Genomic DNA, 23,978 nt, shown 5'->3' with positions numbered 1-23,978 from the left:
CATAAGACTGTTTTCCAGAATAAATTTGGCCTGTTCAAAATTACAGAGCAGTCTTTTAACAAATTCATTTAATGACTCGAAAAAGCATGATCAAGTGAATCACATGATCAAGTGAATAAAATTATCCCAAAATTTAGAAATTTTGCAAATTACAGGATAACCATTAAGAAAATTTTTTAACCATTTTCTTATGCTATACTTCCACCATTTCATATCATTCATGATTGTACGCTGGGAAATGATTTGTATATCATTAAATTTTAACAGTAAAAAATATAATCAAAATAAGTTTCGTTAAGTAATGTAAATGTTACTAATTGTTTATGCATATGTGTATTAATTGTAAATAGAAAGTGTCATGTTAAAAAAATATTCGCCATAAAAAATTTTAAACAAGTATCTTAATAGTTTTTTATTATTAAGGAAAATAGTTTATTCAAGATTAATGCTTTCTTTCTTTCTTCCCTATCTCTGCCCCTGCTTCCTATCATTAATTTAAAATAAATGTTTTAAAGTTTAAGTATATTCCCCTTCTAAATGCTAAATCTTATTTTCCGCAGATGGGGTTTTGTTTCAATTTTTATCATTTTTAAACCTATAAACTTTCTTTAAATCAAAGTATTTAACTTGTATTTATTTTAATAACTAGAACATTTTTTTTAAATTTATTTCTATGAACAAATTTTATAAAGTTAAAATTTATGTTAAAATGGACTTATGTATTATGTAATATGACTTTTAAAAAACATGTGTTTTCCCATAGTTTTTTAATTATTTCAATTTATCTAAATTTTCTTCTGATTAACTGATTCTGTTTTTTCTGAGAAAGCTCAGTTTTTTCTTAGTTTAGAAGTTTTTAACTTTAAACATTTAAAAGCATTTAATTTTATGCTAAGATATTACAAGGTTAACTTAGAAAAAGAATTTAGTGGTTAGAACAATGTTTTTATAACAATTACTACCTAAAATTGCTATAAATATGTTTGTCTAAATACTTTGGGTGTTCCCTTTGGCATGCGGCCCTTCACTAGTCAATCTGCTGCGCATGTGGCCCTTCACTCAAAAAGGTTGTGCACCCCTAGTATATATTATATATATATATCATGTTATAATGAAATTTTCCCTGATAAAGAACATCAGGTTGCTTTTACATTTACGAATGTCATCACATCATTGAGCCCATTTCAAATAATAATCTTATCTTATCAACAACCATTTTCACACTCGACTTCTTTTCATAAGTGAAGACATAATATGAGGATTTTTTTTTTTTTTTTTTTTCTTAATCGATTCGAATAACCAGAGATAGGACATTGAGGAAATGAAAATTCTTGAGAAATGCCCTTAAAAAATTAAGATTCGACGCCACGTTTTAACTTTTTTTTTTCTTTTCTAAATTACCATATCGTTACCTGAATTTATAACTCAAATCGTAAAAAAAAAAAAAAAAAAAAAAAAAAAAAAAAAAAATAGTAATTAAAATATATAATTCAAGAATAAAATGTAAATAAATACCAGATAAAGATAAATAAGAATTTATTAATCTTCAGTTAAGATCTTCAAGAACGTCAGAATTGCATCGCACTTTAAAATGTTTTTTGACATTCCCAAAATCGAAAAAAAATGTCTTTCCTCCAAAAGCTAATTTTTTACACTTTAAAAATTCGGTTTAATATCAACACTTGTTTTTAAGAGCATTATTTAAATAATAACTAGATTCATTGCAAAATTTATACTAACTTATGAAGGAAAAAATAATTTTACTAGCAAATCTCGTTTAAAATGAAAAATTTAATCCAAGTTGATGAAAAAAATGACCAAAAAAAGGGAAAATAAAATAGAGAGAAAAAAAATGCCCTATGACAGAAAAAAAACGACCGAACATGGGAGGAAAAACATTATAACGGTTGTAATCTCCTTCCAAAGACTTGGGTTGTTTAACCCGGCTGTAATGAACCCACAGAATCTAGTGTAGCAGTGTTGAAATCGAATTCGGGATACTTTTGGGGCTTTTTTTTTCTTCCTAACTCTACAAATCTTAAAAATGCTCTTTTTTTTATCTCTCACAGAAATATATATATATATATTTTTTTAATTTTCCCTTCCCATTTTAAAATGATTCTTAAAATTCTGCAGTTTCTTTACTTTTTGAAAAAATGACTTTTTTTTTTTTGAAAACGCATACGCTTTAGTTTCGGATTCTTGATTTGCTGCACGGAGTGTATAATCTTTCTATATATATATCTTTGTTGCAATTCGTAAACTTGTGAAATCACAAAGATATTATAGAAAAGTGTACGGCGAATAATAAAAATTAGAAAGAAAAAAAAAACTCTAACCATTTGCAACCGCTTTTATTCTGGAAACCTTTAATCTGAGTTTAAACGAAATGTTGAATTTGACGAAATTTTTAACGTAATGTATTGAAATTTCACTTATCATTTTTAATAATTTAGTATATATATATATATATATATATATATATATATATATATATATATATATATATATATATATATATATATATATATATATATATATATATATATATATATAATGTATTTTGGGGGGGTGTACAAATGTTCGAATCTGCTGTTTTTGGAACTTGGGACTCCTATTCGCTAGTTTTCAATCTTAAATTCTAGCAACACTCGGTTGTAGAATGAACGTTCAAAAGTTTATAAATATTAAAAATAACTGAAGTAATACACAAAGGAGTATTTAAAAGAAGTCATTCCGATGGCATGATTATGTGAGCGCTTCCAAAAACAGAGAACAAATCCGAAATTCCAACTTTTAAATTCTTAATTTTTTTTTCCTTCCAAAACGGCGCGGCGCGCATATTTTGTTATGTGGAGAATATTTTGATTGTGATCCAACGTTTCGACTAAAGTTTCGCTATAGAAAGAAATTCGCTGTCAGTAAACTATGCTGTAAAGGGTCTTTACATAGTATTTCGTTAATTAATTTATTAAACAAATTATGTACTATTGCAAACACGCTTTGCGACAATACTGCTACAATACACCAAAAAATATTTTCTCAAAGAATTTGGATTTAGCGGAGTCCGATTGTACTTAGATTAGTATTGCATACGTTATTAATTTGTCCCGTTAATTTCTTTCTTTTAAATTATTTCCGGTGCGGAACGCTTCAGTAAGACCATCTTTTACGTATTGCTTTCCCACATTAATTTTTTTAAGGGCGTGTTTTACTATTTATAGTTCCCTGTAAAGATTATTCTCAGGAATAACATATGTCTGGTGACGATTCGCTTCGTGCTATAAGGGAGTGACTATTTAACTGTTCGTATTTCCACTATGCCAGCTCGTAAATTACAGATTTAAGTTTTCCTTAACACTAGAAAGACTGAAACTTATTATACACCCTTTGGGCAATCTAGTGTTAAGGGATCTAAGCTTTTCTAAAAGAAATTTTCGACTTTCTTCTTTATTTTTTCGGAAAAAATGTATGTTTTGATCTATTTATTCAGAGAATTAGGCACCCAGTCTTAGATGATGCTCCAAAGACTTCCTAAGTCATATATACTAAAATTCAACTCGCAGTAAAAAGAAAATAATAACGCACACAATTTTTTTAAGTGTAATCGTCTGCAAGCTCTAGTTATTGGGTCAGTTTTTTGAAGCTCAATCCGAGATGTTCTGACGATAGAGTTCGAGAACAGACAAAAGAGTTTTAAAAAAAATTAATATAGAATATTTTCCAATGTTACATACACCGACAGTATTTTTACAGTAACTTTTACATCATTTTGTGCAGGGCCGGATTAAGCGAACGCGGGGCCCTAGGCCATTCAAATTTTTGGGGCCCTTTTACATTTTTTTTTCTCGTATATTTTTTATTTATTCAAATATAAAATTTTTTACTTTTCATTTAAGAATAAAATTAAAATAAATAATAAACTAAATTTTACTTTATTTCGTTAAATTAGAACAAAAAAAATAATCATAACATTTTGAAAAAATTTGAAATTTATTAACACTTCACAAAAACAACGCTACTATAACATTGTCTTGTGTTATAATTCTTATAGTACATAAACTATAATAATACTTATAAATAATAACTAAAATAAGTAATAAATAAATATGATTAACATTATGTAAAAAAATTATCGTATTTTTACAAAATTATCGTATGTTTTTCAAAAGTTCAAGAAATTAAGAACGATCTCCAAAAGCTGCATGTCGCGGGTCTCTTAATATTATTTATGTACCAAGTTTTGTCTTTAAATAAATTTTTCTCAATCTGATCAATATATCTGAGTATAGCATGTTACTTAAATTCATACTAGCATTTAAATATGGGCATATATAAGATTTTTCTTAGTCATAATAATAGAAAATCCAAAAAATTTACTTTGTTTACATTTAAAAAATACTTTCTATATTTCAATTTTAATAAGCTGAAATTGTATTAAAATATGAACATTTAAAGTTATTGTTACGTTAAATTTATTTACTGATAAAATGAAGCATCGATATTATTATTAAAGTGCCACTGTTGGAAAAAGATTTTTATCTTCATGAATGGAATATATGAATTGTTATGACAGGAGAAAACAAAGAAAAAACTTATTTTCTGTTATAATTGGGTATGTTCTTTTAAATTATCTTTACCTCCGAAAGATATATTTGGAACATTAGGATAAATGAGTGGGTTTCAAAAATGTGATATTATAAAATGCTATTATTTCTAAAAGCCAATTTTTTTTTCAGAAGATATATTTATATAAAATGATGATATATTTCAAAAATATTTAATATTATGAATCATATAAAGGCTCTATTTTGCAAACGATTTTTGTTTTCAGACGATACATATTAGAAATTAAATTGATAAGATTCCAAAAATATTAAATATTAAGAATTGTTATGACAGGAGAAAAAAAAACTTATTTTCTGTTATAATTGGGTGTGTTCCTTTATATTATCTTTACCTTCGAAAGATATATTTGGAACATTAGGATAATTGAATGGATTTCAAAAATGTGATATTATGAAATGCTATAGACTGTAATGCCAGATAGTTAGTTAGTTAATAGGCTTTATTTCTCAAAACCAATTTTATTTTCAGAAGATATAATTAGATAAAATGATATATTTCAAAAATATTTAATATAATGAATCATATAAAGGCTCCATTTCGCAAAACGATTCGATGTTTTCGGACGATACATATTAGAAATTAAATCGATAAGATTCCAATTATAAATTGCTATAAGCTTTATGACACAAGTATAACCTTTAGAAAGACGCGATTTTGCTGAGCATAGTAGAGAACTTAATAGAGCATGCAAAATATTTCCGACTGTATTATAATAATTAGATGTTAAGCGATAGGCACAAGGGAGAAAAAATATAGTCACTCACCCACACTTTACGGAGAAAAACCACCGGTTTCGCACATTCTTAGGCAGAACTTCCGTAAATGCTGCTTGTTGTTTTGAAATTGTGAACAGTTTTAGCCATCCATCAATAATCCAAAGGTAACATGCATCCGTTCATTAACAAATACAAAGAATGAGTCATTCTATTTCATTAAGTGCTGCTGCAATATAGAGCACTGGCTTTCACGCAGCAACAATACAGGTCGTTTTGGTTCGACGGTACTGCTTCCTTTTTTCACTATCACGATTAGTAGCAGTCAAAGGCGCGTTCGATAGCTGAAGGTTGCTCAGAAAATACGCCCGTCGCCAAAGCGTGCCAAATGTCAATGGAAAAACGTAAACAAAAGATGGGAAATGTTGACTCTCGTATGGAATTTATTTTGAATAAAACTAAACCTTATTAAAGTAATCCACATACACTGTGTTCGGATTTTTTTTTCATAAATTGTGTATGTTTTTATCTAATTTGAACCATAAATATTTTTCCACATAATACACTCAAACCCCGCTATAGTGAACCTTCAAGGGACCGAAATTTCTGTTCACTATAACCGGGATTTCACTATATCCGTGCTACAAACAATTTTAACTCATTTTTCCCGAACTGCTCCCTTTTATGACGCATTATTTAAATAAATGACCAGTAAAATGAAATACAAAAATTATTAAAAAACGGTAACAAAAAAAAATTTGTTAACTTTTATTTTTTATGACTCATCGTCTTGCGTTCAAAAAATTTAGGGATGAGAAACTGAGATAGAAGAAGCAAACAAGAAAAAATGGCTACATTCGACTCAATGGAAGGTTTTAGAAATCGGTATTTTATGTAGAAATTTCAAAATGACCAAAAAATGAAGGAACTCGAAGACAGAAAAAAGTACATAATATCCAATTTCCTCTCGTCTTTTGGATCACCCTATCCATAAAAAATATTATATGTGTATAAGCAAGGCACGGGGGCGAATATTTCGTACACTGTAAACCATGTAACGGGGTTTGACTGTACTAATTATTGTAAACAATTGTTAAACCCGTTACTAACCGAAAATTTTTGATGACCGTGCAAATGTTTTTCTTATCAACAACGATACATCACCACTCACTAAAATTAAGAATTTATAAACCAACCAAGCAAAAGTTAATTAAACATTCAAATGTTCTTTTTTATTCAGCATTTCAATAAATACAGATTAAGATTTGAGAAACAGCACAGCTAAAAGTAAGTGAATATTTAATTGAATTTAGCTTCAAAATGTAAAGAAACATCAAAATAATTTTCAGCTTTCCCCAAGGATATATTATTGAAAGGATATATTATTGAAAGGATATATTATTTTCAAAGGATATATTATTTATTTTTGTTCATATATTTACTCTGTATTGTTAACCCCCTTCTTTTGATTTGTTGTTGTTCTAGTTCATTTACGAAGCACTAGAGCTGCACAATGGGCTATTGGCGACGGTCTGGGAAGCATCCCTGAGAATGATCCGAAGACATGCCATCACAATTTTGATCCTTTATAGAGGGGATGGCACCCCCGCTTCGGTAGCCCGACGATCTGCACGCGAAGTCGAGCACTTTACGGTAGAACAGTTTAACGAGAACCCATACCGCACACCCTCGGTCCCTATGCAGGCTGATCCAAGTGGTCACCCACCCGCACACTGACCGTAGCCAGTGATGCTTGATTTCGGTGATCTGCTGGGAACCGTGTCTTAACGATCAGTCCACTGCGGGACCCCTTCTTTTGAACTGAGCTCTTTATTCGCAGGGTATCCGCTACCTTTTACATTTTCAAATTGATGACTTTCCAGGACTAATTCCAAGAATTTTTCATGACCTAACGAAGTTGCTATTTTCTCCGACAAAAAACACAATAAATTATAATAAAAAAAAGCGTTATTATTCTACTTTAACATTCTCTACTGCTTGAACCTTAAGACATAATAACACTCATTGAAATGATAGGTTTAACCAAAACTGTTATACTCTGCATCTTCATATTTATAGATTCTAAATTTAAAAACCAAATAAAGAGAGAGTTGAAGCCATAAAATAGCTGGAAAAAAATACAAAAAGCAAATAATTTTGTTTTCTTTTTTTCTGCAGAATTATATTCTAAAGATACTTTTCTTGTTCATCGGAAAGGAAAGAAATTCTCCTGATTTTTCTGTTTTCATTTCGGAATAATAAAAAAAATTCGCCAATGACTGGTTTGCTTCAGGTAGAATTTTAAATTGATAAAATAAAAATAATAAACAATAACAAAAATTCTGAAATCACAGTAGTTTCAAAGATAATTCGCGACAGAAATGATGTTCCTTCTTTCATTTTTTTTGAAAGAATGCCCTAATTTTCAAAGAACATGATAAAAACATTCTATATTTTAATAAAATGTGACTGTACTGTGGGATTTTTGTTAGAAATTCAGTTGTTTGGAACATCACAACACTGAGAAATTGGGGGGAGGGGTAAATTCCATTTTGAAAATTAGATTTTTCAGTGACCATGACTTTCCATGATCTTTTTTCAAAAAAATAGTTAAAATCATGACATTTCATGACAAATTTTGTTTTATACTGAAATTCCTGACTTTCCATGACTTCTCATGACTTTCCAGGTGCGCAGATGCCCTGTATTTGATTTAAGAAGATAATACAACAAGCATTATACTAAAGTAAATAAATAAATGAACAATTCTTAATAACTTCTACTCTATTGCGTACTCGATCTAAACGGTCCAAATTCACCTAACTTTAAATGTACTAAATAATTAGTGCAGACGTTATTTAATTAAAGATGCGTTAAAGAAATTCTGAGCATTAATTTCTATGTATTAAATGAAGTTACATTAAAGATTCGTACAACATATTTGATGAAAGATTTTATACTTGTTATAACCATTAGAGCAAGTCTCCCCAATCTTTCTGAATCCAAAAACAAATTTCAGTGGGCGAATATCGGTATTCAACTCCATAGACTTCAACACCTCTTTAAACTCAACACAGGACCCAAGAGAACTACTGAACTAGGAGCAAGCTACTCTTCATGGATTACGTCACATGGAGAAGAAAACCACGAAAAACTCCCACATTTACCCCGAGAGCATAAGGATTCTAACCCACGAGCCATCTACCACTATGGATATTTTCACATGCACCCTGTGCGAACGGGGAGCAGAATTCGTATCCACCAGCCATCGATGGGATTCGAACCTAGGACTCCTCATTGGGAGGAGAACGTTCTATCCTCTGAGCGCCACAGCGGTTCCAAGCTTATATTCAGTATGATTGAAATCGTCTTTGGTAATTACATCCTTTTTTTCCCGGTAGCATCCACTCACTTTCTGAGAAAAAAGCTGCAAATAGTTAAAATTGTTTGTTTTGAATGCGTTTAGTCCTTGATTTTAGAGTCAGTGTTTTCGTTATCGTTCAAATATTCTGACGGGATGAACATTTGATGACAGAGGGGGGGGGGAGGAGTGTATCCTTAAAATCCTTAAAATCTCTAAAAAATTTAGTAAAAAGCAAAATAGATAACATTTAAAAAAGAAAAAAAAAACGAGATTATAAGAGGGAAAATTTCACCTATGGAATTAAAGTTAAATTAGAAGCAAGAAAAATTCTTTGAATAGTTTCAGAGGTCAAGAGTTTCGAACACAAAAAGAAAACACTCATTTTTCCTGAAGAATATTCTACTAGAAATATTGTGTAAAAAAATTAAAATTTAAATTTTGTTCTATGCAAAGTTTATTCTATTTTAATTTAAACATGATATGAATAATCAAAGTTAAAATAAACAACGCAAGCTTTTTTTTAAAACTTTTTTACATAAGCACGATGAACTTATTTCTGTTGACAAGGGGTGGAAGGAGAGTCCAAGATGCCAAAAATATGCTTACGTAATAGTTAAACGGCCCTTTCGAAATTTCCAAAAGCTAAGGTTCACCTTCATCGAAGGAGGGGGGGGAGGTATCGATAATGAACAGGAACCACAACTATTCAAACAATATCTCCAGCTTTTCTTTAATTTTATCCCTAAACTTAGGAATTAGCTTAATATGGCCTTGGAGCTTTTGTTATGGCTGCGACTGCATTATAAATCGAAAGGAGGTAAATGAGCGATTTTTTGCCAAATATGGCAGCCAGAAGAAATCTCGCAACGTAACGTATGGAATGAGACTGGGAGGTGATGCTCGAAAAATTCCACTCAATGCATTTGACAGGGAGGAAAGAAAATAGTTGGAGTGAAACCTCTTCTTTGAACCTCGTCATAAAGATGAGTGCGGAGGGGGGGGGGGTGGACTGTAATTAATCCATAATGAAACGGAGCATTGTATTTTCTTATTGGGGGGGGGAATTCTTTTGTTCTTTTGGCAACGGAAGAAAATATGTTAACAAGACGGTATATTGAAGAAGAAACTTTCTGTGGAAAAAAAAATAATCCCCGGTTACCTTATTATAGGATTAGGGAGGTCGGGGATATAATAAGTAGTATAACTGTTCTCCTTTTTAACGGAAGAAATGAGGGGCTGCAAAAAGGAGAGATAGAATAAAAATTACCAGATCTTAACATTCATGGTGAAATTTTTGAAAACAAAAAAGCACTTTATAAATAACCGTAAAAAGACGTCGCCTATTTGAATTGTCTCTTCAACGAGTGAAATGAATTCTCATTTATTTCATCGCATAAAATATATTCCTTCGGTCAATTTTTATTTTCAAGTACACATCTTTCTGTCTGTCTATGTGTACCTGAGAGAGAGAGATAATAACTTTTGTTCTAATGATCAGATTTTTACGAACTATGTACTGATTATAATAAATCAAAAGGGAAACCTCTAATATTACAATTAATGAGTTACAGAAATCAGACTAAAAAGTGTACTTTTTTAAAAAATTTTTTAACAGATTTAGTGGTTTTGATTATCAAAATAAGTAGGGTGGCCTGTAATATAGAAAGTATGGTACCGATAATTTAGGCAGTAGAGGGGTGAATTTTCCGAATTTTCTTAGAAATTGGAAAGTTTTTTTTGCACACAATTTCATTGCTTTTTCCAAGGACAATTCCGTGAGAACATTCATTTTAGAAAGTTTGTAATTATTTATTTAGGGTCAAAAATTGAATAATTTGAAAAGCAGTTTAAATTATCTATAAAAAAAATTACAATATTTTAAACGAGATAATTTTAAATGAAATACGAAATTCGAGCTAAGTTGTATGAATAGCTTTTGAGAAATTAAAGTTTAAAATAGTCTTTCTCTCTCTCTTTTTTTTTATTTGTAATTTTATAATTTAAAAAGTATTTACCCAAACTTGCTCAAATTTTGTATTTCGTCATTTAAAATTACCTAGGGGAAAATGATGTGAAAATTCGTATGCCTTAGAATTTTAATATATTTTTTTTTTACTCTTAAATAAATAAAATCATGAAATAAATTAAAACATGCTAAAAGTAAATTTAGCATTAATGGATCCAAACTTTCGACCATTCTCCTGATTAAAGGGCGAAAGCAGGTTCCATCTAAAATATAATCATTTTTCTCCCAAAGACAGCCACCCCCCCCCCTCCCAGAAAAAAAGAACACACCTTTTATTAATGCTGGTCAGTTGGTTGTAGTGAGAAAGGGTCAGAACTGCTGAGGTCATTTCGTGCACAGGGATGTTTCATAAATGAAATCGTCTCGTCAACAGGCCATTTCTTCAACAGTCGTCAAGTTTCTTTTTTCGTTTATTTAATTTATTTTTTATTTAGTATTTTACTTTACTTTGACGGTTATTTTATCCATTGTTGTAGAAAAAATTCTTTCTCTCGTGATTTTCATTTACTAGCTTTCGCTTTACTAGGTGCTAAAAGTAACAACAACAACAAAAAGAATACATAAAATAAAAATAAGGAAAAGAGGATAGATGTTGCCAGATATAAATCATAAAATTTAAATCGAAATTTTTTAAAAACATAAATGTCTCAAAGCAGATAAAGAAAAAAACCTTTTTTCAATTTGAATTGTTATACAATAATAGGTTATAGAAAATAACTTCTCTTTTACAAGTTCTTATTGGGTCACAAATTTATATTTCTTATTTCAAATATTTTTCTTCATTTACAGTTCTTCTTTTTTTCTTAAAAAAAAAAAAGAAAAGAAAAAAAGAAAGAAAGATATATGAAAGTAATCGTTTATTTCGTTGCGATTAACAAAATTTTCTTTCATGAAATCATAATAATTACGTAATTCATAAATAATAAAATCTTTTTTTTTTCTTTTGGTGAAAAATATAGACTTTTAAGGAGGGAAAAGGGAGTTGAACAAGAGAGTGACTCCCGGTGGCTGAGCGGTAGCTCAATAGTAACTGCCACAGGTCCCTGGTTCGATCCTCGGGCCGGGCAAGGTTGACTCAGCCCTTCATCCCTTCAGTGGATCGATAAAATGAGTACCAAGCATGCTTGGGAACTAAACACTGGGGTTCTGTGTTCGGCTGACCACCTCAGAGCCCAAAGATCGAGAAACGGAGATAGGAACAGTAGGCCTTGGCCCTCGATGGGCAGTCGCGACACTGAGTTTAAAGTTTGAATAAGAGGGTATCAGGGGTGAGAGGGGTGAACGGAACAATCTAGCAATAAAATGAAATGCATATTGGTGAAAATAAAAAAGAAATCAAACTTGCCAACGAAAAAAAGAATGTTTATTTAAAATTTTATTACAGCCCTCTTCTTCTTGTCTCCGTCCGGCAACTCAGAAGGAAGGGGGGGGGGTAGAAGAGTTCTTCTCCTTCCTACATTTTTGAAATTGAAATAAAATATTACTTGTTACGTTCTGAACAAAAGTTGTTCTCGCTTTTTTTTCTTTTTTTAATAAATTATGTATTAATTTTTACACATTAATGATGTGCATTTATCTTATGCGTCCCCCAATCATTTTATTTTTATAACCGTTGAACAGCCAACCCAATGTTCGGGTTCGCGACTTAGGGTTGCGAATCTTTCACCAGTAAATACTCTTCTTTCATTTCACACAAACTATCAAATCTTTCAATTAAAATTGTTTCCACGTGCATTAAAAAAAAAATTCAAATGTTCAAAAGCATGAAATATGAAAATAGAAATTGACGTTTTTTGTGATAGGAAGAAATTCAATCTCAAGACTACATAATTGTTTAATTTGTTTAAATAAAAAATGACACTTTAGACGTTTTTCTGAAGTTTAGAACTTCAGTATTTTTAGTTTTTTTTTTTTCTTGAATAAGGGACTGTTCTCCCCAAAAGGAGAAAAATAGTCTCAAATCTCAACAATTTTGTGCTGAAAGATCCTAGTTTCAAATATATGCTATATATTATAAAAGAAAAAAAAAAGATTTATCTACCGTTCCTGGCCAACTTATTAGATGCACTCTAAGATTCTATGTAAAATCCTAATTATCAGGTCATACTATGCAGCTTTGTTTTTACAGGTTCGCACTTGCTTACGTTTCTGTATCAATTGGTTCAATTAAACAATATATAATATAAATTTGATGATATATTATATAAATATGGCATATTTATTATATCAAGCATTATATTAGTATATTATAATAATTAGACGCACTGAGGTTTTTTAATAATTGCATGATTTGCATTAGTTTATAGGCAATACTTTTATATTTAAGCATACATGTCATGAGTTTTCATTCAGGAGATTATATTATATACTTCCTATTTGTATTTATTTTTAAAGTATTGCATTACAATGTTAATCGATTGATACAGGAGCGTAAGGGAATGCGAGTAAAAGCTGTATAGTGATAATTATAATTTTACATAGAGTGCGTCTCAGGGACTGTATTTGTGGTGTTGACCCCCGCAAACAGAGAAAAAAGAATAAAACAACCCCATATCTTTTTGTTAGATATGAGTAAACGCTGAATTCCTGGAAAATTTGAAGGGTCGGATCTTCCAGAAATAGGTCGCCCGGACCGTGTTTTATCAAGTCATACTCATTATTATTTTTTTTACATAATTTTAATTTTACATTTAAAAATGAAAACCCATCAAACTAAAGCAATGAATTTAATCTAAAATATGCATTAAATTTTAAATTCATTCTATTATTAGCCACATTAATATTTAAATGGGTGCGTTTATTTATTACCTATGATATGATTTCAGTTTGTCAGGTGGGAGGTACCATCGAAATTTAAATATACGCACTAAACTAAACTAAACTAAACTAAACTCAGCGGCGCGACAGCCCAAAGAGGGCCAAGGCCTACTGTGCCCATCTCAGTTTTCTTGACCTTGGGCTCTGGGGTGCAGGAGCAGATGTTCCGGTCAGCCGAACGCGGAACCCCCAGTGTTCAGTTCCCAAGCATGCTTGGTACTCATTTATCGACCCACTGAAGAGATGAAAGGCTGAGTCAGCCTTGCCCGGTCCGAGGATCGAACCCAGAGACCTGGGGCACGACAGCGCGAAGAGCTACCGTTCAGCCACCGGTCGTCAAATATACGCACTATTTCAGTATTTTCTTTATTGTGAATATTCTTTTTTATTTATTTTATAATTAACATCTGACATTTTTTCAAGAATTATGTATGGGCCAGAATATGTTAGGTGTAAGTTTCCGAGCATTGGGGAGGTTTTTTTTTTTTTTTTTTTTTTTTTTTAATTTTCATACATTTTAGAAGTGTTTCCCAAAGTGTGGTGTGCTTACCCCCAGGGGTACGGGAACAGTGGTACGCGTTCTTCTGCGAAATATCTTGCAACAAGCGAAAATTTCAAAAAATATTACCTAAAAACAAAGCTAGCCATGAAAATTTGCGATTACGTATTTTTCTAATTTGGCTATTTTTTGCAGAGTTTACAGATAATAATCAGTAGCGTCGACAGCCAATTGTGATTTTTAACTTTTGGGCAATTTTTTTTATAGTAAAAAATACACTCATTTTTTTATATTTTTTTATTAGTGGTACACAGCGTTACGAGAAATTTAGAAAGGGTACATAAAAGTCATAAGTTTGAGAAACACTGCATTACAGTATCGTTAGGACAAAATTCAATACGAGTGAATCTTACATCATAAAAGAAATTTTTTTTTTCATGATGTTTTATTCTTTTAACAGCAATTTTTCTAGCCTCTGACAAAGGATGAGTAAATGGGCCAAATATTAAATAATGTGGTGGAAATTTAGTTGTGGAGTCAAATTATATTTTTCTGTTACTTCTCTTTGTAATTTAGTAGGCGAAGGAATGTTTTTTAGTTGAATGGTTAATTTTAAATTTTTAGTGAGTTACAATGGTTTGCCCTAAACGTTCAACTTTTTCATTAGTTTCGGTTCTATGAGAACTGTAGTTAATAATTGTTTGATTTTACGATATTTAAAAATTTTTTTTTAAAGTGATAACAAGTAAATGCTGCGCTTCGATCACTTTATTTTTAGGAGTTTAAATTTGAAAAATCTTGGTGCAAAAAATCAATACAAGTTTCCGTAGTTGTTGATTTAGATGCAAAAGACCACATTTATATGAAATGTGATGATCAATTATTAAAGTTAAATTTTGTTTTCGTAGAATTATAATAATTAAAACCACCTACACTATCTACTGATTTGGTCAAAAGGTTTGTAAATTGGGGGCATTGCCTGAAGTAAAGCAAATTTCTTTTTTCAAGGCATTTTTATTTATTTGAGAAGTAGGACAATGTCTATTAAAATTTATAATAACTAAAGTAATATTTTCCCAATAATAAACAGGAGTCAGTAAATTAATTGAATTCCCGGAAGACTAAATTTTTTTATGAATAATTTCAAGTAATTTATACCTTAAAATGGAACAACAATGTTGTTAAAACCCTTTTTAAGTCAACATAAAATATTATCAGTTCCAATAAAATTTACAATTAGATTATCATTTTGTTAGGCTTCCTCAGCAGACGTGAATTATAATATACATAGGTATATCAATGTAGAAAATAATCTTATTTAAATGTTCATCTGTCCTTTATTTCCTTTGCGAAAGCTTATTTTGTAAATGCATAATGTAGTTTTTTTTAATGGCTAGTCAATTTAGTTTTTCTAATTAATAGCAAATTTAATTTAAATGGAACACAAAATTTATTTACTATTATTTATTTATTTATTTTTTTGAAATTTTAATGTTATGTAAATTTTTAGAAAAAGGTTATGGATTTAGTACATATAATAGCTTTAATTATGGAGTAGCTGAAAATTTCTAAATTGCTCGCATTCACATAAAATTGTTTCTACGATATTATTAACGATTTTTAAAACATTAATTACTTTTCAGTTTTCATCTCCTGAAAACAGAACGTTTGCCTTTGCTTCATGTTTTTTGGTGGTTAAATTTTCAGGTAGTGCAAAAATTAAATAGTATTTCTTCATTTAGTTTCAGTTAACGAAAATTAATGGAAGTAAGTAATTTGGTTATATTTAAATTATTTTCCCTTATTATTACAAAAATAACGCTTAAAAATTCAAGCAATAATTCTTTTTTAATCTTGAATAAATGTTTAAATAAAGCTACAGTTTTATTTCATGGAAATAAATAATAATCACATATTGCTAGATTTTTAGATGGTTAAGAATAAAGTTAAAATTGCCCCTCAATTCAAATTAAAACATAATTTGACAATTGTATGATTGTGGTTTTTATTGTACAAATGTGGATGATAATTACAAGTGACACACTATTGTCAGAAAAATGAAAGATAATCATGAGTAAAACTAACAAATTCAATTGAATTGTAATTTTTATATAATTGACTCTTCTCTTAAAAAAAAAAAAAAAAAAAAAAAAAAAAAAAGGAATACATTTTAAATTGAAAATAAACAACTTGCAAATGGTTAGCAATATAAAATTTATCAGAAAACTCTTTGTATTAAAAAAAGGAGAAAAACTTCAAATCAATAAAAGTTTAGCTATTCAAGTTAATTCTCAGTTAAATGTGAAAATTTTATTTATAAAGATCAACTGGACACGAAATGTAATTTTTATCAAGAGGGAGGAAAATGGCTAGCCGCAAAATTCTGCTCGTAAAATAATTACATATTATTTCTGCATTTGCGGACAAAGTAAATAATGGAATGGAAAAAAATATATATATAAAGCTTATTGTATGTTCTACTGCTTCACAACAATACAAATGATATATAGTATAATATTGTTGAATTGAAGTATAATATTACATCGCCGAATCATTGTACTGCTATTTCAAATTTTTAAAATAAAAAGAATCAAAAATAAAAAGCAACACAAGAAAATAACGGAAAATATAAAATCTTATGATACATAGCACCAAAATCAATACAAATTAGTATGGCTACCGCTAGAAAAAATTAGTTTGCATAGAATATATTATGCACATATGCAATGAAAATAGCAACCTTTTGTATCTTTCTAATGTTTGAAAGTTATGCTAAATAATGTTGCATTTTCTGATATTACATCAAATATTATATGCTAGTTGAGAGAGAATATCATTGTTCAGTGTTCTATTTAGGAATTATTAATATCTTATCAAAGTTGAATTTTAACCAAAACAAAAAAAAAAAAAAAAAATTTACAATAATGAATTTAGTATTAAACCAGCTATATAATCATTCACAAATTATCTCGTTTCGAATGCTCACAAAAAATTTAATTAGTTATTCCAATAATTTATTTTAATTATATTTATATGCATGCATATAATGCGATATAACATTACATGCATATAATGTGATTTAATGATATAAAAATTTAATATACGCATATGTATCGTTAGATGTTTTTTAATGCTGAGTTAACTAATTATTTTTATGCAAGTAATTTTTATCAATTAATTTTCTTCTCCAAGTGTTTTAAAGCAAAAAGAATAATAAAAAAATAAATAAATGACGATAAAAAAATCTCGAACTTAAATAAAAAATTTTAAGTTTATTTTTATATAATATGTGTTATGATCTCTTCTCATATCGCCGTGATCGTATAGTGGTTAGTACATTGCGTTGTGGCCGCAATAACCCAGGTTCGAATCCTGGTCACGGCACTCATTGTTTTTGTATTAATTTTCTTTAAAATATCAATTTAATTTTTTTCTAAAAATCCTTATGAAGATAAATTTGAATTATACGCAAATATAATTAAAATAGATAAAATCATTTTTTTTTTTGAAGCAGGGAGGACAACCTTTTTATTTAACATAATCTAGTAAGGTTTATTTTGAAAATAATTCATACAATCATATTTTTTTCCCTCTGTTAATGGTATGCGTACTTTTGAAAGAATAAACTTTTAACGAATAAATTCTGTTAAAAGCATCATTGAAGATTTTTCTTATAAGTAAAATATTATTTTTAAACATATTAAGTAGCGTAAATATATATCTACACACAAAACAATTCCTCAGAAAAGGATAATTATTAGACTTGAAATTTATGTTGCATATAATTAAAAAAAAAATCAAGAAGTTTTTTTTTCAATTGTAAGCCTTTCTTTGCTGAAAAATAATTTAAAAACTATTAAATTCAATTTTGTGTTACGTTGTCCAACATCCACACAAATAAAATATATACACACAGATAAAATATCTAAACAGATAATCAAAAAAAAAAATTATGAATAAAATAACGTGAATTAAAAAAATTGTGAGCTCAAAATAATATCAATTACTTACAAATTTGATTAATATGAAAGAACTCTTGCGAACATTCAAAAAATAAAAACTTATATTTCGCTTCGACTTTTAAAAGTTTTCAGAACAGCTAATAGATAGCAGCACTGTGTAGGAATCAAGAATTATCGCAAGAATTAAAGGAGAAAAATTTTTTATATTATTTTCGAATTGCATATAATTTTCCACGATGCGAAAATTATATGAAATTAGTATTACATATGTATAAAGTGAGGTCAATTTGTTTTAAAAACACCCATACAAGCTAAGGATTATTTTTATAAAAGTTTTTAAAGAAGTTTGTTTAGTCATAAAGAAGATAAATTCAGAGTATACGCAGCATTCAAATAAAGGAGATCAATTTGCGCATTTTTTTATAACTTTCCCCAGGCGGAAGTTATTTGAGATTAGATTTATTTTTAAAAAAATGAGTGTGAATTTATAAATATATTAGGAAAATACCTATGTAGGCGAAGAAGTATATGGATTTATTTCTAAAAATAAAAATTGTTTAGTGCAAAACAAGCTGAGAATTCAGAACATTTTTAAATCTAGAACAAAGGAGGCAATTTTGTGATTTTTTCTTAATAAGGTTTACCAAAGCGGAAATTATTTGAAACTAGTTTTAATTTAAAAAATTGAGCATCAATCTCTCTCTGAGCTTTTTAACCATTATTTACTGCAAATGCAATTTCCAAAAGCAGCTTAAAAATAGATTTGTTGTATTGTTTATTGAAGTAATTTAGTTTTATATATGCAGTCAAACACGATAGAGACGAAGTTATTAAAAGACAAAATTTAATAAGAATTGCTGGTAGGAATTATTAATACATTGAATAATCTAAAACTACGTATTATATTTGAGACGTAGACCAGATATCGGGAAAAAACCTCGAGTCATCATCATATATGGCAGTACTTTTACTTTCGTTACTTGTACCGCCGGAACAAGTAAAAAGTCCGTACTTTTACTTGTACTTCGTTACTTTTTAAATTTAGTACTTTTACTTGTACTTTCGTTACTTTTTTAGGGAAAAAGTACAAGTATTTGTAACGGAAATATCGAACGAAATCGTTACTTTTTTTCTAAAACTCGGTAAGCTTTCTAAAAAAAAAATATTAAATTGAAAAAAAATGCTTATGTTTTTTCTTAATTAATAAAATTTATGTGCAATATACATGCATTCACAGCTAACTTCGTGTTTAAATACCTTCTGTTTCAACTTATACTGCACATTCAATTATTTTTTAATAGCTCAAAGATCACAAAGCTATCTGAAACCCTGTGTTTGCTTTGTTTATGTTTGTGCTTTTAAAACGAGTCTCTAAAGAGTAAAACAATCTTAAATCAATGGTAATTTAAATAAATAAAAATAATAAACTAAAAATTAAAATCAATAGATAAAATTTCTTTTTCGTGCAAATCCATAAAAAGTTTGAAATTAAAACTATATTTGATTTTAAAATTATATTATACGATTATATTATAAAATTATATTATAATATTCTTTCGAATTTAAAAATAAATTTAAATCCATAACTTTCAAAATTAAAAATAATTAAATAAATGACAACAATTTGACAAAAACTTTAAAGAGCATAAGAATATTATTCAATAAAATTTTAGGTTACTTTGAATTTTCGATTTCCTAGAAATGTACTTTTAAATCGTTACTTTTTTTGCTTAGTACTTGTACTTTTACTTGTACTTATTACTCGTTACTTTTTAAAATATGCACTTTTTACTTTTTACTCGTTACTTTTTAAAAAAATACTTGTACTTTTACTAGTTACTTTTTAAAAGTAACGTTGCCATATATGCCATTTACTACCAGGGGAGTCTTCATCCATCTGGATTTGAATTCCTGTTCTCACAAAAGCGAGTCCAACGCCCTACCAACCAGGCTATACCGGGTCCACTCATAGTTTATTTTATCTAATTTTATAACCGTCGTTGAACAGTCGACCCAATTTTGGGTTTACGACTGCCAGTGTTCAACTTGTTATTTTGAACCCAATTCAGACGACAAGGGAACTACTGGATCAAGTATTGGGAGAAATTTGCCATCGTGGAAGATTTTTAGATGAAACTAACCCACATTTGCGTTACATGGAGAGGAAAACTACGAAAACCTCCCACGGTTAGCCTGGCGGCAAAGGGACTCTAACCCAGGATCACTACTACCACTGAGGATATTTTACGTCAGCACTGTGGTAGGTGTAAAACCAGTTGTGGTATTCTTATAGACCAACCATCGCTGGGATTCGAACCCAATTCCACTCAATAGATGGCGAATGCTCTAACCCCTGAGCCACCACGGCTCTTTTATTTTAATAATGTGTTCGATATGAAAACAGGAGCTATCTCTATGGATGGTGTTTTCTACACTAGGGAGCGCTGCAAGCTCGGGACTGCCTAAATTTCCGGGTTACTGTTTCAGTTGTATTTTAAAGCCATTTGGCATCATTGTGTTTTGAGATTCTTGCAAACAATGCATTTGATTACTTATTACTTATGTTTACAATGCTAACAATACTGTTTACAATACTAAAGGTGTTAACACTAACGTAAGATGGTGCACAGCATGCAACACGAACAAACAGTAATAAACAAATGGAAAGAGGCCAAATCAAGACTGCCAAAAAAGCGAGTTATTCAAAATCTAGCAACCATGTCACCTTTTTTAATCATAAATAACAAAATAACTAAAACAAATTTTCATTCAAAACTCCCCAGAATTACATAATAACATTAATATCTTATGAAATACGGCAGATTTGAGCTCAGAAATTATCTAGTTTATTTCTTTCATTGAAAACAAAATTATCCGTTTGAAAACATCGCCTATCAGAATAACATGTAGTAAGCAGCTGCAAACTTTTTAACTGGAACTAGAGTAGGTCCCAAGCTCGAGATTGTTATTGTTTACATTTCAATTGAAAACACGATCCATAGTAGTCTGTAATTATTTTCGTATCAACTAGGAGAGTTTACTCTTGCTGGCCCTACAAATAAACTCCAGTAGATGTTTTTCTTCTTAAAAGTCAATAATTTCCACAGAAACTTTAGACATTTTATAACAAATTATACAAATGTACTTCTATATTAATTTATCAATATGCTAATCGGAACGAAAGGATCGATTTGAAATAATAAATTTCAAGTGCAGACGATTATTTAACTTATTAAATATTTATTGTTCGACTGATTAAGAATAAATAAATAGAAGTCAAAACATTTTAAGTACTGAACGATTTTAATCCGTTTTTTTTTTTTTTTTTTTTTTTTTTAAATTCGTAACAACTGTTAAGATTTATATCTGGTAACATCTAAATTTTATTACTTTTAAGATAAACTTTAATATGAGCTTATGAAATAAAGATCTCGAGAAAGAAAAATACATTTTTCTACATCAATATCTCTAAGGAATTTTTTTTTTGCAATGACTTTAATTGTACTTTTCTCACGACGAATAGTCATTATTTAAAGCAGATTTTTTTTTTCTCTTTACAAAAACGCACTTAAAATTGCAATAATTTTCGGACAAATTGGAGTACGGAAAAGAACTCGATTTAAAAGCTTAAAGAAGAAGTATCTTTTCGATAGTTGAAATTTCATCACTGTAGTATGTAGAAAAGTCCGGACTATATTATTGTATTTTTTGTTCAGAAATTTAACAGTTAATTATTCTTCAACTAATTATGCGAATACTACTATCTATTTTTCGAATTGAATATATTTTTTAAGAGAATTTGAGAATTTTTAAGAGAATTTGAACTATATTTTTACCAGAAATATATTATTACAGAAAAATATATCGCTCTATATTTTTCTACACACCTTCGAAATTTTAAGTTCTTAAATCTAACAGTTTCTGCACAGCAAAACAAAATGTTTCATAAAATTGATAACTGCAGCGAACAATAGCGGTGCTTGCAACAGCTTTAATATAGGGAGACACATATTGTGTTAACATAGTTGTCGCTGCATTTTTATTGGCCAGAAAAATCACGTGGTGGGATCCAATTTTTCATCATTCATTTGCATATTGTTTTGGCTGTCATCAGCATAAAATTAATAAAAGTCAGAAAGGTAATGTTTTTCTACAAACATTTTTGCATTCCTAATTTAAAGTAATTTTCCTTTACTGCTATTATTGCGCTTTTAATTCAAGAGTTAAAAACTAAGAGAAATATTTTTTATCATTATTATAATGTAATTCTGCACACTATATTTTAGAAAGGTGGTCTAATCTTATTAACCATCTTACAATTATTATTTTTGTGCAAATAACATTAATATACTATTATAAATAACAGTTAAAGATATCTGTTAAATGATTTAGAACTGAACACTCAACTTCATGCAGAACGATATGCAAGCAAATATCGTATTTAATATATCCGCCCGCTTGGTAAGCGGAAATATTAAATTACGGTTGCGAACTCAAATTAGTTTGAGCAATATAATAATATGTAATGTTATATAATATAATAACAATATAAATATTTTTTCAAAAATTGATTACTTGGAAAAATTACTTCAGTTTACCAAAAGATCTATATATTTATAATAGTAATAGATAATAAGATTTGGATGTGGAAAGTGGAAGCACAAGCGTAAACAAACAGAAGTCCTTTTAGTACATATATGTTAAGTGAATAATTTTAACTTTAGTATAAAACTGTTTTCTGCCAAAAGCAGCGATTATTGCGAAGCAATCATCGTGGTTATTCTTGGAGTTCATTTACGTCGCACTAGAGCTGCACAATGGGCTATTGGCGACGGTCTGGGAAACATCCCTGAGGATGATCCGAAGACATGCCATCACAATTTTGATCCTCTGCAGAGGGGATGGCACCCACGCTTCGGTAGCCCGACGACCTGCACGCTAAGTCGAGCACTGAACGGTAGAACAGTTCAACGAGGACCCATACCGCACACCCCCGGCCCCTAAACAGACTGATCTAAGTGGTCACCCACCCGCACACTGACCGCAGCCAGTGATGCTTGACTTCGGTGATATGCTGGGAACCGTGTCTTAACGATCAGTCCACTGCGGGGCATCATCGTGGTTATAGTGAATGAGTTAAAAGCAGTGGCATCTAAGGGTTCGACAAATTTTCGCGCGCTATTTATGAAAAAAGGATAGAATTATTATACAGTCAAACTTTCAAGGGACCGAAATTTCGGTTTACTGTAACCGGGACTTCACTATATCCGTTCCGCAAACAATTTCAACTAGTGGTTCCAAACTCCCCCCCCCCCCCTTTTATTACAAATTATTTAAATAAATGACCAATGAAATGAAATACCAAAATGACTGAAATATAATCAAAGTAACAAAAATGTGTTAACTTTTATTTTTTATTACTCTTCGCCGAACAAAAAAAAAAAAAAAAAAAAAAAAAAAAAAAATTTAATCTTTAGCTGATGCGTATTTTTTAACATCAGATATGGAAACACTTCCATACTCTCCGATATTTTTTCCTGAATTTATGTTATTCCGCTTTTTAAACCTGTTTAACCCTCCACTCGAGCACATAAAAGTAATCTCCCCAAATAGAATTCTCCGGCTTTGACTTGAAGCATTTGTCCGGATACCGGAAGATTGCGGCCTGTTTGAATGCTGAATCAATTCGATAATGAAGCAAACGAGAAAAATAAACTTATCGCTACATACCATGCTGTAGATGGTTTAAAAAATCGATATATGTATTTATTTCGAAGTAGAAATTTCAAAATTATTACAAAAAAATGAAGAAAATAAATCAGTTGTAGACAGAAAACAGTTCATAATATCCGACACCCTCTCTCTTCTTTTTTTGGTTCACCATATCCACAAAAAATAAAATACGTGTGCAGCAAGGCACGGGAGGGAAGATTTTGTTCACTTTATCCGGGAGTTCACTATAAACAGT

General features: G+C 29.6%; 1 protein-coding gene and 1 non-coding gene across 4 annotated transcripts in view; one reads left to right on the top strand and one right to left on the bottom strand.

Annotated features, from left to right (window-relative positions):
• Nucleotides 1-23,978, bottom strand: part of LOC107445333 (breast cancer anti-estrogen resistance protein 3 homolog) — a 76,963-nt gene that overhangs the window by 41,044 nt on the left and 11,941 nt on the right. For 2 of the 3 annotated variants that reach the window (XM_087167007.1, XM_016059701.4), the window contains exon 1: nt 5,394-5,699. The exons of the other annotated variant lie outside the window; for it this stretch is intronic. The gene's annotated coding sequence lies outside the window, so the exon portion shown is untranslated. Of the gene's footprint in view, nt 1-5,393; nt 5,700-23,978 lie in introns of those variants that run through there. 3 annotated transcript variants of the gene reach the window in all.
• On the top strand, nt 17,361-17,432 carry TRNAH-GUG (transfer RNA histidin (anticodon GUG)). Its single transcript has one exon. It is a non-coding gene; the product is annotated as a tRNA-His (tRNA).

Source organism: Parasteatoda tepidariorum, chromosome 7 (genome assembly GCF_982258835.1).
Source record: "Parasteatoda tepidariorum strain Cologne lab strain chromosome 7, Ptep-v5.0, whole genome shotgun sequence".
In the NCBI taxonomy this organism is placed as follows: domain Eukaryota; kingdom Metazoa; phylum Arthropoda; class Arachnida; order Araneae; family Theridiidae; genus Parasteatoda; species Parasteatoda tepidariorum.
The sequence above is the reverse complement of the archived record's forward strand: the minus strand, read 5'-3'. Positions and strand labels throughout refer to the sequence as shown.